This window comes from Triticum dicoccoides, chromosome 4A (genome assembly GCF_002162155.2).
Source record: "Triticum dicoccoides isolate Atlit2015 ecotype Zavitan chromosome 4A, WEW_v2.0, whole genome shotgun sequence".
Classification (NCBI taxonomy): domain Eukaryota; kingdom Viridiplantae; phylum Streptophyta; class Magnoliopsida; order Poales; family Poaceae; genus Triticum; species Triticum dicoccoides.
The window spans coordinates 328479482-328497906 of NC_041386.1; positions in this window are offsets into that span (position 1 = coordinate 328479482).

Below are 18425 nucleotides of genomic sequence, written 5' to 3' on the forward strand. Positions count from 1 at the left end.
ATGTCGAGTCTATAAGAAAACTTTTTTCCGGAGTCTAGTTATATCGGAGAGTAGGAATTCTTTTTACTCCTCCGCCCCTTCGTCGCTCTAGTAAGGAATCTTGACGTAAGTGTTTTGAATTACTTCTCTTCCCCTTCAAATTTTTCTTAGGATCACGCGGTTAGTTTTCGTTCGTTGTCCTTCCTATTTTGTCCGGTGCATTTCTCGTCAAGTCGAGTTGAACCTCTTTGTCTTTTGGGAGATCAATCCTCAGCTCTTTTCAATTGACGTTGTTTTCCCCATCTGAAGATGTCCTTGTTTTTCCCACCCGCCCACCCCTTCTTCTTCTTGGAACCGGAGTCCGTAATCGAGTATCCATTCTACTCGTGCGAAGCCTTTACAATCTCTCCTCAATCATTTCAACCAGCGCTTCTCTATTCAATTATTCGTCGTTCCAGTTGCCTGTGTTTTTTCCCGCCCTTCCACCACTTTTATTCCGGAGTCTGAGCCTTTAATCGAGAAATCAATTTCATTCATGCGGAGTATCTTCAGTCTTTCCTCAATTGTCTCGACCGGTGAAGTCTCGTCTAGTTCATCATTGTTCGTCGCATTTTCTTTCCGGTGGATCCAAATTCAAGTTTTTCGTTGTCGATCGTATTCTTTCCCTCAGCTCAAATATTTCCCTCTGATCGTTCACCTCTCGCCATTTAATCGTTCCGGAGTGTTGAAGACATCTCAGAAGATTCGTGTTTGCATCCATTTAATTCGAGGTTGTCACCTCATTCAAGTCTTTCAGCTATTCCGGTGCACCATCTCTTCTACAATCCTTTCCAACGGTGTTGCTTTTTAGTGGGCCCTAAACCACATGTCTTTTCCCAGGATCTTACCTGACTCTTCTGTTTCCTGGAGCTATTCTCAAATTCTTTTTGAAGTTTGACGTAAGTATGGATTCCATCAGTCATATGCCTTCTCTGAGTTCGTTTTTCAAAGTCTTTTCAACTTTGGGTCAACATTTCTAGTAATCATTGTTCCGGAGCGTCTCTCTAATTCTTCAAGGTGTTTCTCGTCGTCATTCTCATCATTTGAAGACTGAGGAAGAATTTCTCTTAAATCTTGTCCATTCCCCTGAAGATTTGCTGTCACACCCTCGATGCGACTATATCTCCCACGTGTCGAGGCACGACTTAGAGGCATAATCGCATTGAAGGCATATGTCGCAAGTTAGGCAATCTTCACAACATCCCATGTAATATAATAATGAAAGGGGAGATAACATAGTTGGCTTACACTCGCCACGTCAGTCAAGTACATAAATAACATTACATCATCCAAACACTCATGGCCTGACTATGGCGCCAAAATAAAAGATAACCCAACATGCGACACGGTCCCAATCACCCCCAACTGGGCACCACTACTGATCATCGGGAAAGGAAACATAGTAACGTTGAGAGTCTTCGTCGAACTCCCACTTGAGCTCAAATGCGTCTCCTGGAGCGGAATCATCAGGCCCTGCATCTGGTGTAATAGTAATCTGTGAGCCACAGGGACTCAGCAATCTCACACCCTCGCGATCAAGACTATTTAAGCTTATAGGTATGGCAAGGTAAATATGTGGAGCTGCAGCAAGCGACTGGCAAGTATGGTGGCTAACTTATTCGCAAAAGGGAGCGAGAAGAGGAGGCAAAGCGCGAGCGAGAAACTAGAGAGCAACCTGCGCAAACATTACTCCAACACCGTGTCCACTTCCCGAACTCCGCCGAGAAGAGGCCTTCACGGTAACACACTCAGTTGATTCATTTTAATTAAGTTAAAGTTCAAGTTATCTACAACCAGACATTAACAAATTCCCATCTGCCCATAACCGCGGGCACGGCTTTCGAAAGTTCAATCCCTGCAGGGGAGTCCCAACTTAGCCCATGACAAGCTCGCACAGTCAACGAAGGAATAGACCTCCTCCCAAGACGTTCCGATTAGACTCGGTATCTCGGTTACTCAAGACACTTCGACAGGTTAAAACAAGACCAGCAACACCGCCCGAATGTGCTGACAAATCCCGATAGGAGCTGCACATATCTCTTTCTCAGGGCACACTTAGATGAGCGCTCCATACAACTAAAACCAAACCTCGAGTTTCCCCGAGGGGGCGCTGCACAGGACTCTAGTTTGGACCAACACTCAGAGGAGCACTGGCCCGGGGGGGTTTAAAATACGATGACCCTCGGGCTCCGGAAACCCAAGGGAAAAAGAGGCTAGGTGGAAAATGGTAAGACCAATGTTGGGCATTGCTGGAAAAGCTTTAATCAAGGCGAACTATCAAGGGGTTCCCATTATAACCCAACCGCGTAAGGAACGCAAAATCCGGGAACATAACACCGATATGACGGAAACTAGGGCGGCAAGAGTGGAACAAAACACTAGGCGAGAGGCCGAGCCTTCCACCCTTTACCAAGTATATAGATGCTTTAAGATAACATAGCAATATAATGATATCCCAACAAGTAAATAAATGTTCCAACAAGGAACGGCCTTCAATCTTCACCTACAACTAGCAACGCTATAAGAGGGGCTGAGCAAAGCGGTAACATAGCCAATCAATGGTTTGCTAGGACAATGGTGGGTTAGAGGTTTGACATGGCAATTTAGGAGGCTTGAAAGCAAGTGGTAGGCATCACAGCATTGGCATAGCAAAAGAGCGAGCAAACTAGCATAGCAAAGATAGTAGTGATTTCGAGGGTATGATCATCTTGCCTGCACAGTTGTCAGAGTTGACTGGATCCTCGAAAGCAAACTCAACGGGCTCCTCGTTAGCGAACTCGTCTCCCGGCTCTACCCAAACAAGACAAATAAGCAACAAGGATACAATCAACCACGTGCAAGACCAAGCAATATGATGCAATGATGATATGCTATGCGGAATGCGATGCGGGATGCAAAATGCAAGATATGACAAGAAATGCATGAACCTGGCCTCAGCTTGGAAAACCAAGTGTGCCACTGGAAAGATGAGATGAAATCGCTTGAAAACGATATAAAGAACGCCAGAATCGGAGTTACGGTTTGGAAATGGCAATCGAATCAAAAATGACACCGGTCTGCAATTTACAGCAAGTAGGCATCTAAATGCAATGAGATGAACATGCTACAACACCCAAACATGACAACAAAATACATGACAGAGATGCACACAAGATGCTTAACAAAATCTAGCACTGAGCTACGGACAATTCATCCATTAACAGGTTCAAACAAGCATGGCAAAAATGCATATGGCAAACAGATCTCAGACTTAGTGAAATTAACACTTGTCTGGAATTTCAGATCAGGTAGCCCTCTTCGGAGCAACAAAACTACATGCTACAGGATCTGAACATGGCAAAGTAAAGCATGGCATGGAGCTACTCAAAGAGCTTAACAAAAGTCCCTTAGTGACCTTGAGCCAAAAGGGATCATAAAATACAATTGCAAGCATGTGAACATAGCAAAAACATAATCAGTTTTCAGACTTAGTGAAAACTGACACATGCTGAAATATAACTCATGTAGGCATGTTTACAAGCTCGATGCACTCACTACGGTGCAAGTCATGGAAAGACAAGTATACACCCATCAAGAAGGCACAAAATTCAAGCTATACATGGGAAGAACAATAGCATTGCATGCACGGATCAACTACAACATCACCGGCAAAATTGCAAACAAGTTGACAATCTGCCCAGATTCACAAAGTAGCAAAAGTAGAGCTCGATTGACTCAAGCTAGGGTGCTCCATAATTGCAAACACAGACATGGATGGATAGAGCACTACAAGAATATGAAAACATCCTTACTGATCATCCTCAAAAGAGGCACGGATCTCTAGGAAACAACATGAACATATGGCATCATGAGATTAACAGCTCCAGGACTTGGTGAAATTACTAAGTCCCTGAAAACATACTTAGCAAGTGCACCACTTTGCAAGCTTGCACAAGTCACCACACACATCACAAAAATACATGGGTTGCACCTCTGGAAAGATGACAAAACCTCAACAAAACACATGTAGAGCATCAGGGCATATCATGCACACATTAATCATGGCAAAAATGACAAAAACCTAAACGGAGTAGCAGATCTGACAATTATCTCAAGTAGCCCTCTTCTAACAGCATTTCGGGCATCAAGATGAGCTCAAATGAAAATGATGCAATGGAATGAAATGATGTACTCTCTGATAGAACATTTAGATGTGATATATGCATGAATTGGAGCTACGGATGCAAAGTTACGGAGCTATGAACATGGCAACTTGGATCTGAGAAAACTGGGACTTAGACGAAAATTCAACCTCTCTCAGATCTAGGGTTTCACGGAACCCGAGGCGGCGGCAGATCACTGTAGCGCGGCGGGGACGAGGACGACGGCCAGCGACAGCGCGAGGTCGTCGGTGGCCGGGGGCGGCGGCGCAGGGGCCCGCGGCGGCCGGATCTTGCGGCGCCGGAGGCACCGGGCAGAGGTGAGGTCCGGCGGACGGAGGCGAGGGCCGAGCCGCCGGAGTTGGCGCGCGGCGGCCGGCGAGTCGGCGGTTGCCGGCGCGGGGGCGCAAGGCGGCGCGGGCAGTCGGGCGGAGGAGGGAGACGACCCGGGCGGCGGCGGGAGCGACTGGGCCGCGGGGGCCCGGCTCGGGCCGCAGCGGGCTTCGGCGGTGGTGGCGGCGCGATGCCACGTGGCAGCCCCTCAGTGGCTGCGGGCGGGCGGCGGCGATTTTTGTCCGGACCGGACGGACGTGTCCGGCCGGCGCGGAGGCGAAATTAGGGTTTTTGGGGGAGAGGAAGATCCGGATTTCGGGGGGTGTTTAAATAGGCATAGAGGGAGCTAGGAGAGTCCAAATGAGGTGCGGTTTTCTGCCACACAATCGTGATCGAATGCTCTAGATGATGGAGCAGAGTTAGGTGGGTTTTGGGCCAAATTGAAGGGGTGTTGGGCTGCAACACACACGAGGCCTTTTCGGTCCCTCGGTTAACCGATGGAGTATCAAACGAAGTCCAAATGATATGAAACTTGACAGGCGGTCTACCGGTAGTAAACCAAGGCCGCTTGGCAAGTCTCGGTCCAATCCGGAAATGTTTAATCCCCACACACAAAAGAAAGCTAGAAATGACCACCGGAGGAGAATGAAGCGCCGGAATGCAAAACGGACAACGGGGAAAATGCTCGAATGCATGAGACGAACACGTATGCAAATGCAATGCACATGATGACATGATATGAGATGCATGACAACGACAACAACACACGGAGACAAAGACCCGAACCCGAGAAAATAAAATAACTTAACATCGGAAACGGCAAGAGTTGGAGTACAAATTGGGGAAGTTACATCCGGGGTGTTACATTCGCGGTGCTAGCTCGATGTTATCCTATCTAATTATTTCCAGTCGTGCAATTCTTTTCATCCATACGAAGTATTTCAGGAGTTGTTTTTCCGTTTCGATTATCCGGAGGCCATCATTTCGGAATATTTCTTCGTTCCAAGTTTTCAGCTTCTTTCTCCAATTATTCTATATTCATGCCTTCTTGTTAGTCTCCATATTTTTCCGGTGCTTCATTCAAGTATTCTTCAGTCAGTTCGCGATCTCTTCGTTCAATTGCTTTTGGATTCCCTCAAGTATCTTTCGTGATTTTTTAGTTCTTCCCAGTGATTCATTCTCTTTTCATCATTCGTTTCAATTCTTACGGTGGTTCGTTTGAGAATTTCACTTCTGTTCTTATCGTATCAATTCATTCGTTCTTTCCAATCCTACCGGTGGTTCAAGAAGACTTTCTCAAATTTTAGTGCTATATCCCCCCTTAATCTTTTCCAACGCGAATAAGTAGTATGCAAATCCATTGCTTCGCATCAATTTAATTGGTGGAGGATAAGCATAACGTAATTCTTATTCTTCTTTCATCAAGTTGATTAATTCCTTCCTTCGGAGATTGTTCATGTTGAATAATTTCTCGGTTCTAAGTTGTTCGTATTTTCTTTTCCGGAGTTCCAAGCTTCTCGCTTGTTCCGTCGCGAAGCTCCATCTGAATCATCGCAAGGCTTAACCTTATTCTTTTCAGCCTTCAATCATATTTTCATCATTCTTTTGTTACTGGAGATCTTCACGGTGGCTCGTCATGATTTAATTCATTTTTCAAGTGTTCATCAAGATTCTTGTAGATAAAGCTCAAGTATTTTTTTCTTCTTGCATTTCGAAGTGCAATTAATTCTCCGTTTTCTTTTGAAAATGGAGTTTTGCATTTCTTCATTCTTCTCAGTTAATTAGATCATTTCCGTTTGTGGTCGGTTATCACCTCAGAATTTCGAGATGTTTTCCATAAGTCCACGACAAGCTTATTGTTTTCGTTGTTGATTTTCTCAACAACTCCATTCAATCCTTTCTTCTAAGGTTGCTTTCTATTTCATTCGTGGTAGAAGATGTCGTCTTCTTCTCCGTTCTTCTCTTTCAACTCTTTCAAGTCTTCCGGAGGCATTGTGTTGTTCCTCTCATCAAGTATCATTCCATCTTCTCAAGTTCATGTTCTATTCTTTCCTTGTTCAGTCGAAGTGCTGCATAAATTCCTTCGTTACTATTCCTTTTCTATCTTGTCCTAACCGGAGTGGTTTCAAATTCAGTCTTATTCCTAGAGCTTTTGCTTCTTCTCTTATTCAACATTCCTCTTTCCTACTCGAGTGTTCTTGACTTTGTTCATCCTCACTCTTTTATTCTTATTTCACCTCTTCCTCTTTCTCTTCCGTCTCGGTCCTAAGATCTCGGGACGGGATCTCTTGTTAGTAGAGGAGAGTTGTAACGCCCCGAATCCGATGCACCAGGTGTCTTCTGTTTATTCGTCATCGTTGCCATGCCATTTGCTTGCGTGTTGCATTTTGCCATGTCATTATCCGCATTGCATCCTCATATTTTCAAAACTTGCATCCGATCTTTTTCCCTATTGTCCGTTTTGCGATCCGACACTCTCACACGCGCCCGTTGCCCCTCTCAGACCTCGTTTCGTGAGTGGCATTTAAATGTTCTCGGACTGGGTTGAAACTTGGCGTGCGGTCTTATTATAGTGTAGAGCGCCTGTCAAGTTTCGTCGCATTCGGAGCTCGTTTGATAGCCCTACCATTAAAGTTATAGCGGCATCGTCGCCGGTCAAACGTCGGATGTTTTCGGGCCCCAGAAACAGTTGTTGGGCTGCACTCCTTCCCTCTCATCTCAGCCCAAGCCTATCTCTCACAGCCCACCTAGTTCCCCTCTGCTCTGGACCGTCAGATCGAGATCCGAGGGTCCGTAAAGGCCAAAAAACCCCAACCCTAACCCCTCCTTCTATAAATAGCAACCCCCCTTGCCATTTTGTCACCCCTAACCTCCCTCCTTGATTTCCGTGCCTCCCCAATCATCAGCCGCCAGATCCTCCCACCTTCTCCTCCGAATCCGGCGCGCCCCAAGCCCCCCCCGCCACTTGGCGCTGCCTTATAGGAAAGCCGCCACCTGAGCCACCGTCTTCAGCCTCCCAGGGGCTGCTATGTCGCCTCCCCGCTGCCAGGCTCCCACCTCCACCGTGCCAGGCTCGCCAGGCCCATCCGCGGCCCGCCTTGGGCTGGATCGGGGCCCGAGCCACGCGCCCGCCGCCCATGCTGCTCCTCCCCGAGACCCCGCTTGATCTGGACCAGCAGGTCCCGAGCGCTCCTCGTCGCCCCGCCGCCATCTCTCGCCGGAGCCCTGCCGCCGGCGACCACCTCCGTCCCCTGCCGTGCCTCGCGCCTTGCTCCTCCCTCTTCCTTCTCCCCTTCTCCTTCCTCTCTCTCATGCCTCATCTCTCTCTGCCCGTGGACAGGAGCTTCTCCCGTTGGCCGTGGAGCGCGCAGCCCCAAGCTCGTCGTTCGTCGCCGTCCGCCGCCGGATTCTCGACCCCGACTGCCGGATCCGGTTGCCCCGCGCCCGATCTATCCATTCCCAGCCTCCCCGACGCTCGCCGGAGTCCCACGCATCCACGCCGCCGGCGTTGACTTCCGTGGCCATGGTTCTGTACGAGGAATGGAGCCAGCCTGATGTAGATCCCGTTTTCATGCTGGTATATTTTCACCAAGTCCCTAATTTTCAGCATTCTGGTGCCCTGTTCAACATGCCATAACCCTCTGACAGTAGATCCGTTTTGTGCATATAGTATATCAAAATGTTCATCATGAGATGATCTACATTTTGTTCCATTGGGTCATGTTCATTTGAGTCCATCTTGATGCCCTTATCATCGTTGCAAGAGTGCTATATGATGTTGTCTACTGTAGGTTAACAGAATTTGCTCATTTGTCTTTTTTATATCTTTTTGTGTGATTTTATTTTGAGCATGAAGTCTACATGTGTTATGAGCTACAACAAGCCATCTTTGCTGTGGTGCAATCCTCTCTTCATGATATGCCATGTGTTGGTTGTTACAAGCTTGCAAAGTAGCCTCCGTGATGTTGCTGATTTCTGTGACTTAGTCATTTCTGCTAAGTCTGTAGCGGTAACTTTGTGATGCCATGTTAACCTGCTTCTACAAGTCATTCTATGCTTTTTCTGGAGAAGTTCACTAAGGATGTTTTGTTATACATGTGATGCTCTATCAATCCATGGCTTTGGTTGCATTTATAGCCTGTTGTAGCTTGTTGTAATCTTGCTCTCAAATTGCTAAATAATGTTGCTATCAGCCGATTAACATTCAGTTCAGTTTTGCCATGTGTTTTGCTAGTGGTACATGCACCCTATGAACTTGATATTGCCATGCTTAGCTTTATGAACATGTCTTCTCACTTTTGGTTTATTTCATATACCATGAAATGCTTTGTGGTGAGTGGTTCAAGCTCACCAACATGCCTACTTATCGTTGTTTCTGCCATGCACTGTTATTTTCACTAAGTCTGAATCTATCATATCATTTGCCATGTTTGCATGGACGCTACCATGATTTCTGTTGATCTTTGGAATAAGTTCAGTAAGGGAGTTTTGTTAAATGCTTTTAGTACTAGCATGCCATGCCTTTGGTTGCCATGATAAGTTCCTGTAGCATGTTGTTTGATAGCTCTAAACTTTGTAACCTGATGTTATTTCTGCCATGTTCAGTGATTTCTGCTAAGTCTGTGAAACTGTTATTATTTGCCATCTTGCCATGTCCTTTTGAGCATGTCTAGTGGTCTCTGGAGATAGCTCAGTGTTCATGTTCTGTAATAATTTACCTGTACATCACACCCATGTCATTCGTTTTCATGTAGAGGTGTTGTAGCATGTTGTTTTGATGCTTGCAAGATGACCGTCACCTTGGATCTCACTACTATCATTGCTATGCTAGTTTCTTCGTTCTATTGCTATGCCACGTTACCTACCACTTGCTTATCAAGCCTCCCAAATTGCCATGAACCTCTAACCTTTGTCACCCTTCCTAGCAAACCGTTGTTTGGCTATGTTACCGCTTTTGCTCAGCCCCTCTTATAGCGTTGCTAGTTGCAGGTGAAGATGAAGATTGCTCCATGTTGGATTATGTTTATGTTGGGATATCACAATATCTCTAATATTATTAATGCATATATATACTTGGTAAAGGGTGGAAGGCTCGGCCTTATGCCTGGTGTTTTGTTCCACTCTTGCCGCCCTAGTTTTCCGTCTTATCGGTATTATGTTCTCGGATTTTGCGTCCCTAACGCGGTTGGGTGTTATGGGAACCCCTTGACAGTTCGCCTTGAATAAAACTCTTCCAGCAAGGCCCAACATTGGTTTTACATTTTCCTAACAACCTAAGCCTTTTTCCCTTGGGTTTCCGGAGCTCGAGGGTCATCTTTATTTTAGCCCCCCCGGGCCAGTGCTCCTCTAAGTGCTGGTCCAAACCAAGCGTTGTCCGGCGCCCCCTAGGCAACCAGGGTCTATGCCAACCCGACGTCTGGCTCATCCGGTGTGCCCTGAGAACGAGATATGTGCAGCTCCTATCGGGATTTGTCGGCACATTCGGGCGGTCTTGCTGGTCTTGTTTTACCATTGTCGAAATGTCTTGTAACCAGGATTTAGAGTCTGATCGGGTCTTCCCGGGAGAAGGAATATCCTTCATTGATCGTGAGAGCTTATCATGGGCTAAGTTGGGACACCCCTGCAGGGTTTGAACATTCGAAAGCCGTGCCCGCGGTTATGTGGCAGATGGGAATTTGTTAATATTTGGTTGTAGTAAACTTGAAGTAAACTCTTCTAAAATACACCAACCGTGTGCGTAACCGTGATTGTCTCTTTTCAGGGTTGTTCGAGAGGAGAACATGGTTTTTGGGTTATGTTTGACGTAAGTAGGAGTTCAGGATCACTTCTTGATCATTACTAGTTGCCGTCCGCTTGTTCAGCTCCTCTTCTCACTCTTGTATTCGTAAGTTAGCCACCATACTTTACTTAGCCGCTGCTGCAACCTCACCACTTTACCCCTTCCTTACCCATTAAGCTTTGCTAGTCTTGATACCCATGGTAATGGGATTGCTGAGTCCTCGTGGCTCACAGATTACTACAACAACAATTGCAGGTACAGGTTATGCGATGATCATGACGCGAGAGTGATGTTTACATGTTTTGGAGTTCTTCTTCTGCTTCTTCGATCAGGGGATAGGTTCCAGGTCGGCAACCTGGGCTAGCAGGGTGGATGTCGTTTGAGTTTATGTTTGTGTTCATCCATAGTCGGATGTTGATCTTATGTATGATGTGTTGTTGTATTCTTGAGGCATTTCTGCCATATGTATGTATCCCCAACTGTTTATGTAATGGTACGATGTAATGATATCCACCTTGCAAAAGTGTCTTCAAGATGCACTTCTACCCTTGGTGGGACCTTCGAGTTCCTTTAGGATAGGGTCGCATCTTGGGCGTGATAAGTTGGTATCAGAGCCTCGACCGACCATAGGAGCCCCTTTGATTGATCGTGTAGTTTTGGCCGATGTCGAGTCTAGAAGAAAACTTTTTTCCGGAGTATAGTTGTATCGGAGAGTAGGAATTCTTTTTACTCCTCTGCCCCTTCATCGCTCTAGTAAGGAATCTTGACGTAGTTGTTTTGAATTACTTCTCTTCCCCTTCAAATTTTTCTTAGGATCACGCGGTTAGTTTTCATTCGTTGTCCTTCCTCTTTTGTCCGGTGCATTTCTCGTCAAGTTGAGTTGAACCTCTTTGTCTTTTGGGAGATCAATCCTCAGCTCTTTTCAATCGACGTTGTTTTCCCCATCCGAAGTTGTCCTTGTTTTTCCCACCCGCCCACCCCTTCTTCTTCTTGGAACCGGAGTCCGTAATTGAGTATCCATTCTACTCGTGCGAAGCCTTTGCATTCTCTCCTCAATCATTCCAACCGGTGCTTTGAGAACCCACAAGTATAGGGGATCAATTGTAGCCTCTTTCGATAAGTAAGAGTGTCGAACCCAACGAGGAGCTAAAGGTAGAACAAATATTCCCTCAAGTTCTATCGACCACCGATACAACTCTAAGCACGCTTGACGTTCGCTTTACCTAGAACAAGTATGAAACTAGAAGTACTTTGTAGGTGTTTTTGGGTAAGCTTGCAAGAAAGTAAAGAACACGAAAATAAAAGCTAGGGGCTGTTTAGATAAAGACACAACTAAATTAGTTTTAGTAGAGAGCTTTTGTCAACAAGAAAGTTATTTGTCCCTAGGCAATCGATAACTAGACCGATAATCATTATTGCAATTTTATTTGAGGGAGAGGCATAAGCTAACATACTTTCTCTACTTGGATCATATGCACTTATGATTGGAACTCTAGCAAGCATCCGCAACTACTAAAGATTCATTAAGGTAAAACCCAACCATAGCATTAAAGTATCAAGTCCCCTTTATCCCATACGCAAACAACCTACTTACTCGGGTCTGTGCTTCTGTCACTCACGCCACCCACCATAAGCAAATCATAAGCATATTGCAAACCCTAAAACGGGAATCCCTCACGCTTGCGCGACACGGAGAGCACCATAGGACAACACCAATAATAAAACATACAACTCAAACCAATCACGATCATCAAATAGCCATTAGGACAAAATAGATCTACTCAAACATCATAGGATAGCCATACATCATTGGGAAATAATATATGGCGTTGAGCACCATGTTTAAGCAGAGATTACAACGGGTAAGAGACAGGTTACACCGCTGCATAAAGGGGGGAAGAGTTGGTGATGATGGCGGTGAAGTTGTTGGTGAAGATGGCGGTGATGATGATGGCCCCGGCAGCGCTCCGGTGCCACAAGAAGCAAGGGGGAGAGGGCCCCCCTTCTTCTTCTTCTTCTTCCTTGACCTCCTCCCTAGATGGGAGAAGGGTTACCCCTCTGGTCCTTGGCTCCCATGGCGTGGGAGGGGCGAGAGCCCCTCCGAGATTGGATCTATCTCTCTGTTTCTCTCTGGTTCTGCATTCTCTTATGGCTCTGTTTCACCGTTTCGTATATATATGGAGATCCGTAACTCCGATTGGCCTCAAACCTTCGCCGTGATTTTTTTCTTCCGAATATTAGATTTCTTGCGGCAAAAGAAGAGCGTCAACCGCCTTATGGTGGGCTCACGAGGGTAGGGGACGCGCCCTAGGAGGGGGCCCTGCCTCGTGACCACCTCGGGCACTGGTTCGTGTTGATTTTCCTTCCGAATTTTCCATATTTTCCAAAAATAAGCTCCATCCGTTTTTATCCCATTTGGACTCCGTTTGATATGGATATTCTACGAAACCAAAAACATGCAACAGACAGGAACTGGCACTGGGCACTGGATCAACATGTTAGTCCCAAAAATAATATAAAAAGTTGCCAAAAAGTATATGAAAGTTGAATAATATTAGCATGGAACAATCAAAAATTATAGATACGACGGAGACGTATCAGCATCCCCAAGCTTAATTCCTGCTCGTCGTCGAGTAGGTAAATGATAAAAAAAGATAATTTTTGATGTGGAATGCTAGCTAGCATAATCTTGATCATATGTCTAATCATGGCATGAATATTAAGATACGAGTGATTCAAAGCAATAATCTATCCTTTGACATAAAGACAATAATATTTCAAGCATACCAACCAAGCAATTATGTCTTATTGAAATAACATAGCCAAAGAAATCTCATCCCTACAAAATCATATAGTCTGGCTATGCTCCATCTTCACCGCACAAAATATTCACATCATGCACAAGCCCGATGACAAGCCACGCAATTGTTTCATACTTTTGACGTTCTCAAACCTTTTCAACATACACGCAATACATGAGCGTGAGCCATGGACATAGCACTATAGGTGGAATAGAATATGATGATGGGGGTTATGTGGAGAAGACAAAAAAAGGAGAAATTCTCACATCAACTAGGTGTATCAATGGGCTATGGAGATGCCCATTAATAGATATCAATGTGATGAGTAGGGATTGCCATGCAACGGATGCACTAAGAGCTATAAGTTTATGAAAGCTCAAACTAGAGACTAAGTGGGTGTGCATCCAACTTGCTTGCTCATGAAGACCTCGGGCATTTGAGGAAGCCCATCATCGGAATATACAAGCCAAGTTCTATAATGAAAATTCCCACTAGTATATGAAAGTGATAACTCAAGAGACTCTCTATATGAAGAACATGGTGCTACTTTGAAGCACAAGTGTGGTAAAAAGGAATAGTAGCATTGCCCCTTTTTTTTGGGCCTTCTTTTTTTGGCCTTTCTCTTTTCTTGGACAATGCTCTATTGAATGATGATCATCACACTTTTATTTACTTACAACTCAATATTACAACTTGATATCTAGAACAAAGATATGACTCTATATGAATGCCTCCGGCGGTGTACCGGGATGTGCAATGATCTAGCGTAGAAATGACATCAAAAATGGACAAGCCATGAAAACATCATGCTAGCTATCTTACGATCATGCAAAGCAATATGACAATGAATGCTCAAGTCATGTATATGATGATGATGAAAGTTGCATGGCAATATATCTCGGAATGGCTATGGAAATGCCATGATAGGTAGGTATGGTGGCTGTTTTGAGGAAGGTATATGGTGGGTTTATGGTACCGGCGAAATTTGCACAGTACTAGAGAGGCTAGCAATGGTGTAAGGGTGAGAGTGCGTATAATCCATGGACTCAACATTAGTCATAAAGAACTCACATACTTATTGCAAAAATCTATTAGTCATCGAAACAAAGTACTACACGCATGCTCCTAGGGGGATAGATTGGTAGGAAAAGACCATCGCTCGTCCCCGACCGCCACTCATAAGGAAGACAATCAATAAACACCTCATGCTCCGACTTTTGTTACATAACGGTTCACCATACGTGCATGCATGCTACGGGACTTGCAAACCTCAACACACGTATTTATCAATTTCACAATTACTCGACTAGCATGACTCTAATATCACCGCCTTTATATCGCAAAACTATTGCAAGGATTCAAACATATCATATTCAGCGATCTACAAGTTTATGTAGGATTTTATGACTAACCATGTGAATGACCAGTTCCTGTCATCTCTCTAAATAGATATAAGTGAAGCAAGAGAGTTTAATTATTTCTACAAAAGATGTGCCTGTGCTCTAACAAATCTAAGTGAAGCAAAAGAGCATTCTACAAATGGCGGTTGTCTAAGTGAAGAGAAGCAGGCAATCCAAACTTCAAATGCTATAAGTGAAGCATATGAAGCATTCTATAAAGCCATACTCAAAAGATATAAGTGAAGTGCAAATAGCATTCTATAAATCAACCAAGGACTATCTCATACCATCATGGTGCATAAAAGAAAAAAGAAAAACCTAAATGCAAAAGACGCTCCAAGACTTGCACATATCGCATGAACGAAACGAATTCGAAAACATACCGATATTTGTTGAAGAAAGAGGGGATGCCTCCCCAGCATCCCCAAGCTTAGACGCTTGAGTCTCCTTGAATATTTACTTGGGGTGCCTCGGGCATCCCCAAGCTTGAGCTCTTGCCTCTCTTCCTTCTTCTCACATCGAGACCTTCTCAATCATCGAACACTTCATCCACACAAAACTTCAACAGAAAACTCGGTAAGATCCGTTAGTATAATAAAGCAAATCACTACTCTAGGTACTGTTGCAAACCAATTCATGTTTTGTTTTTGCATTGTGCCTACTGTATTATAACTTTTTCATGGCTTAATCCACTGATATAAATTGGTAGTTTCATCAAAACAAGCAAACTATGCATAAAAAAACAGAATCTATCTAAAACAGAACAGTCTGTAGCAATCTGGACATTCACCATACTTATGATACTTGAAAACTTCTGACAAAATTAGGAATAATAAACAATTTGTACAGCAAGACAGTGCAAAAAGAATCAGAACCATTTGACGTTCCAGTAAAAAATTAAAATTCACGCACTACAGCCAAAGTTTCTGTCCTGCACAGCACAGACCAACAAGCATCGTAAACATCCTAAAGGCAAACCTTGGCACATTATTTTTATAATACAATGGAATTGTACAAGGGGATAATTATTTTTTTTGAAAAGTTTCTGTAATCAAGGTTCAGAAAGTTTTCGTGAGCATGAACAAAGTTCAAGGCTAGCTCCCACTTCAACAATGCTTGTCTCTATCACTTTCACTTTCCTTTTTGAAAAAGGTTTGGGTTCCCCTCTTTATTTTTGTTGTTTTTAAACTATATAAAATCACTCAACAGAAATAAATGACTCTCTAAAACTTCCGTATTGTCTCCCTGGCAGCGCTTTCTTTAAAGCCATTAAGCTAGGCATATAGTGCTCAAGTAGCGAATCCACCCGGATCCCAAGGTATATCAAAGCCAATTTTAATTAGCAATGATTTGTAATTTAGTAATGAGAACCAAGTAACTATATCATGCAATAACGAAGTCTAACTCTCTTCCTATGCATTGGCATGTCATAAAAGAACAATTCATGCACACAAAGTAAAGTCCAATGCATAGTATAAACAGTTTCTTGCAATTTTATCATATTGGAAACATAGAGAGGTGGAGATATACTTCCTCTCTCATAATAATTGCAAGTAGGAGCCGCAGGCACATGCATATTATATTCATCAAAATCATCATGTGCAACGGTAAAAGGCAACCCATCAATATAATCCTTAATAAGTGCAAACTTCTCCGATATAGTGTAGTCGGGAGAATTCAAAAAGATAATAGGACTATCATGCGTGGGTGCAATAGCAACAATTTCATGTTTAACATAAGGAACTATAGCAAGTTCATCTCCATAAGCATAATTCATATTGGCATCTTGGCCACAAGCATAGCAAGCATCATCAAAAAGGGATATTTCAAGAGAATCAACGGGATCATAACAATCATCATAGCAATCATCCTTCGGTAAGCACGAAGGGAAATTAAACAATGTATGAGTTGAAGAGTTACTCTCATTAGAAGGTGGGCACGGGTGATCAATCCGCTCTTCCTCCTTTTGTTCTTCGCTCTTATCCTCATCTTTCTCATCCAATGAGCTCACAGTTTCATCAATTTCTTCTTCCATAGACTCCTGCAAAATATTAGTCTCTTCTTGGACAGCGGAGACTTTCTCAATAAGCGTATTAATTTCGTAATTGTATTCATAATTCTCATAACAATATTTCAGGATAGCTAAATTTTTAGGTCTATAAAGAGCATCATCAAAATCTTCAAACTCTTTAAACATAGATTCAATTTCATAAGCACCCATAAAAGCAAAAAATTCTTCTATTTGTTCCACATCATAGTAATCATATATACCATTAGCATAGGAAGCTAAGGTATTATTATCATTAAGTTTGCATGAAAAGGGAAGGTGTGGAGCCTTCATCTTAGAGCAACAAGTATAATCATATCTCAAGCATAGTTGCCTAGCATACCAATTCAATATATGAATTTGATCCCATAATAGTTTCCCATTTTGTGTCAAGCGGTAATCCCTAAAGTATTCACGTTGATCCAACGTTACTCCCATTACTTAATTAAATGGGGTTTTCTCAGGATTATTAAAGTAGTACAAAATACCTTTCACATAACCAGCATCGAGGGTTTTAGGAGGTTCCCCATCTCCATGAGTAGCAAGTACACCTAATTTTTTGGTATTTCGTGTTCCATATCCATAACTAAAGATAAAGAACAACTAAGAACAGCAAATAAAAATTACTTAGTGATAAAGCAAACAAGCACACACGAGAATATTCACCCCACGCTATTGCTCCCCAGCAATGGCGCCAGAAAAAGGTCTTGATAACCCACAAGTATAGGGGATCAATTGTAGCCTCTTTCGATAAGTAAGAGTGTCGAACCCAACGAGGAGCTAAAGGTAGAACAAATATTCCCTCAAGTTCTATCGACCACCGATACAACTCTACGCACGCTTGACATTGCTTTACCTAGAACAAGTATGAAACTAGAAGTACTTTGTAGGTGTTTTTGGGTAAGCTTGCAAGAAAGTAAAGAACACGAAAATAAAAGCTAGGGGCTGTTTAGATAAAGACACAACTAAATTAGTTTTAGTAGAGAGCTTTTGTCAACAAGAAAGTTATTTGTCCCTAGGCAATCGATAACTAGACCGGTAATCATTATTGCAATTTTATTTGAGGGAGAGGCATAAGCTAACATACTTTCTCTACTTGGATCATATGCACTTATGATTGGAACTCTAGCAAGCATCCGCAACTACTAAAGATTCATTAAGGTAAAACCCAACCATAGCAGTAAAGTATCAAGTCCCCTTTATCCCATACGCAAACAACCTACTTACTCGGGTCTGTGCTTCTGTCACTCACGCCACCCACCATAAGCAAATCATAAGCATATTGCAAACCCTACAGCGGGAATCCCTCATGCTTGCGCAACACAGAGAGCACCATAGGACAACACCAATAATAAAACATACAACTCAAACCAATCACGATCATCAAATAGCCATTAGGACAAAACAGATCTACTCAAACATCATAGGATAGCCATACATCATTGGGAAATAATATATAGCGTTGAGCACCATGTTTAAGCAGAGATTACAGTGGGTAAGAGAGAGGTTACACCGATGCATAGAGGGGGGAAGAGTTGGTGATGATGGTATTGAAGTTGTTGGTGAAGATGGCGGTGATGATGATGGCCCCGGCAGCGCTCCGGCGCCACCGGAAGGAAGGGGGAGAGGGCCCCCCTTCTTCTTCTTCCTTGACCTCCTCCCTAGATGGGAGAAGGGTTACCCCTCTGGTCCTTGGCTCCCATGGCGTGGGAGGGGCGAGAGCCCCTCCGAGATTGGATCTATCTCTCTGTTTCTCTCTGGTTCTGCGTTCTCTTATGGCTCTGTTTCACCGTTTCGTATATATATGGAGATCCGTAACTCCGATTGGCCTCAAACCTTCGCCGTGATTTTTTTCTTCCAAATATTAGATTTCTTGCGGCAAAAGAAGAGTGTTAACCGCCTTATGGT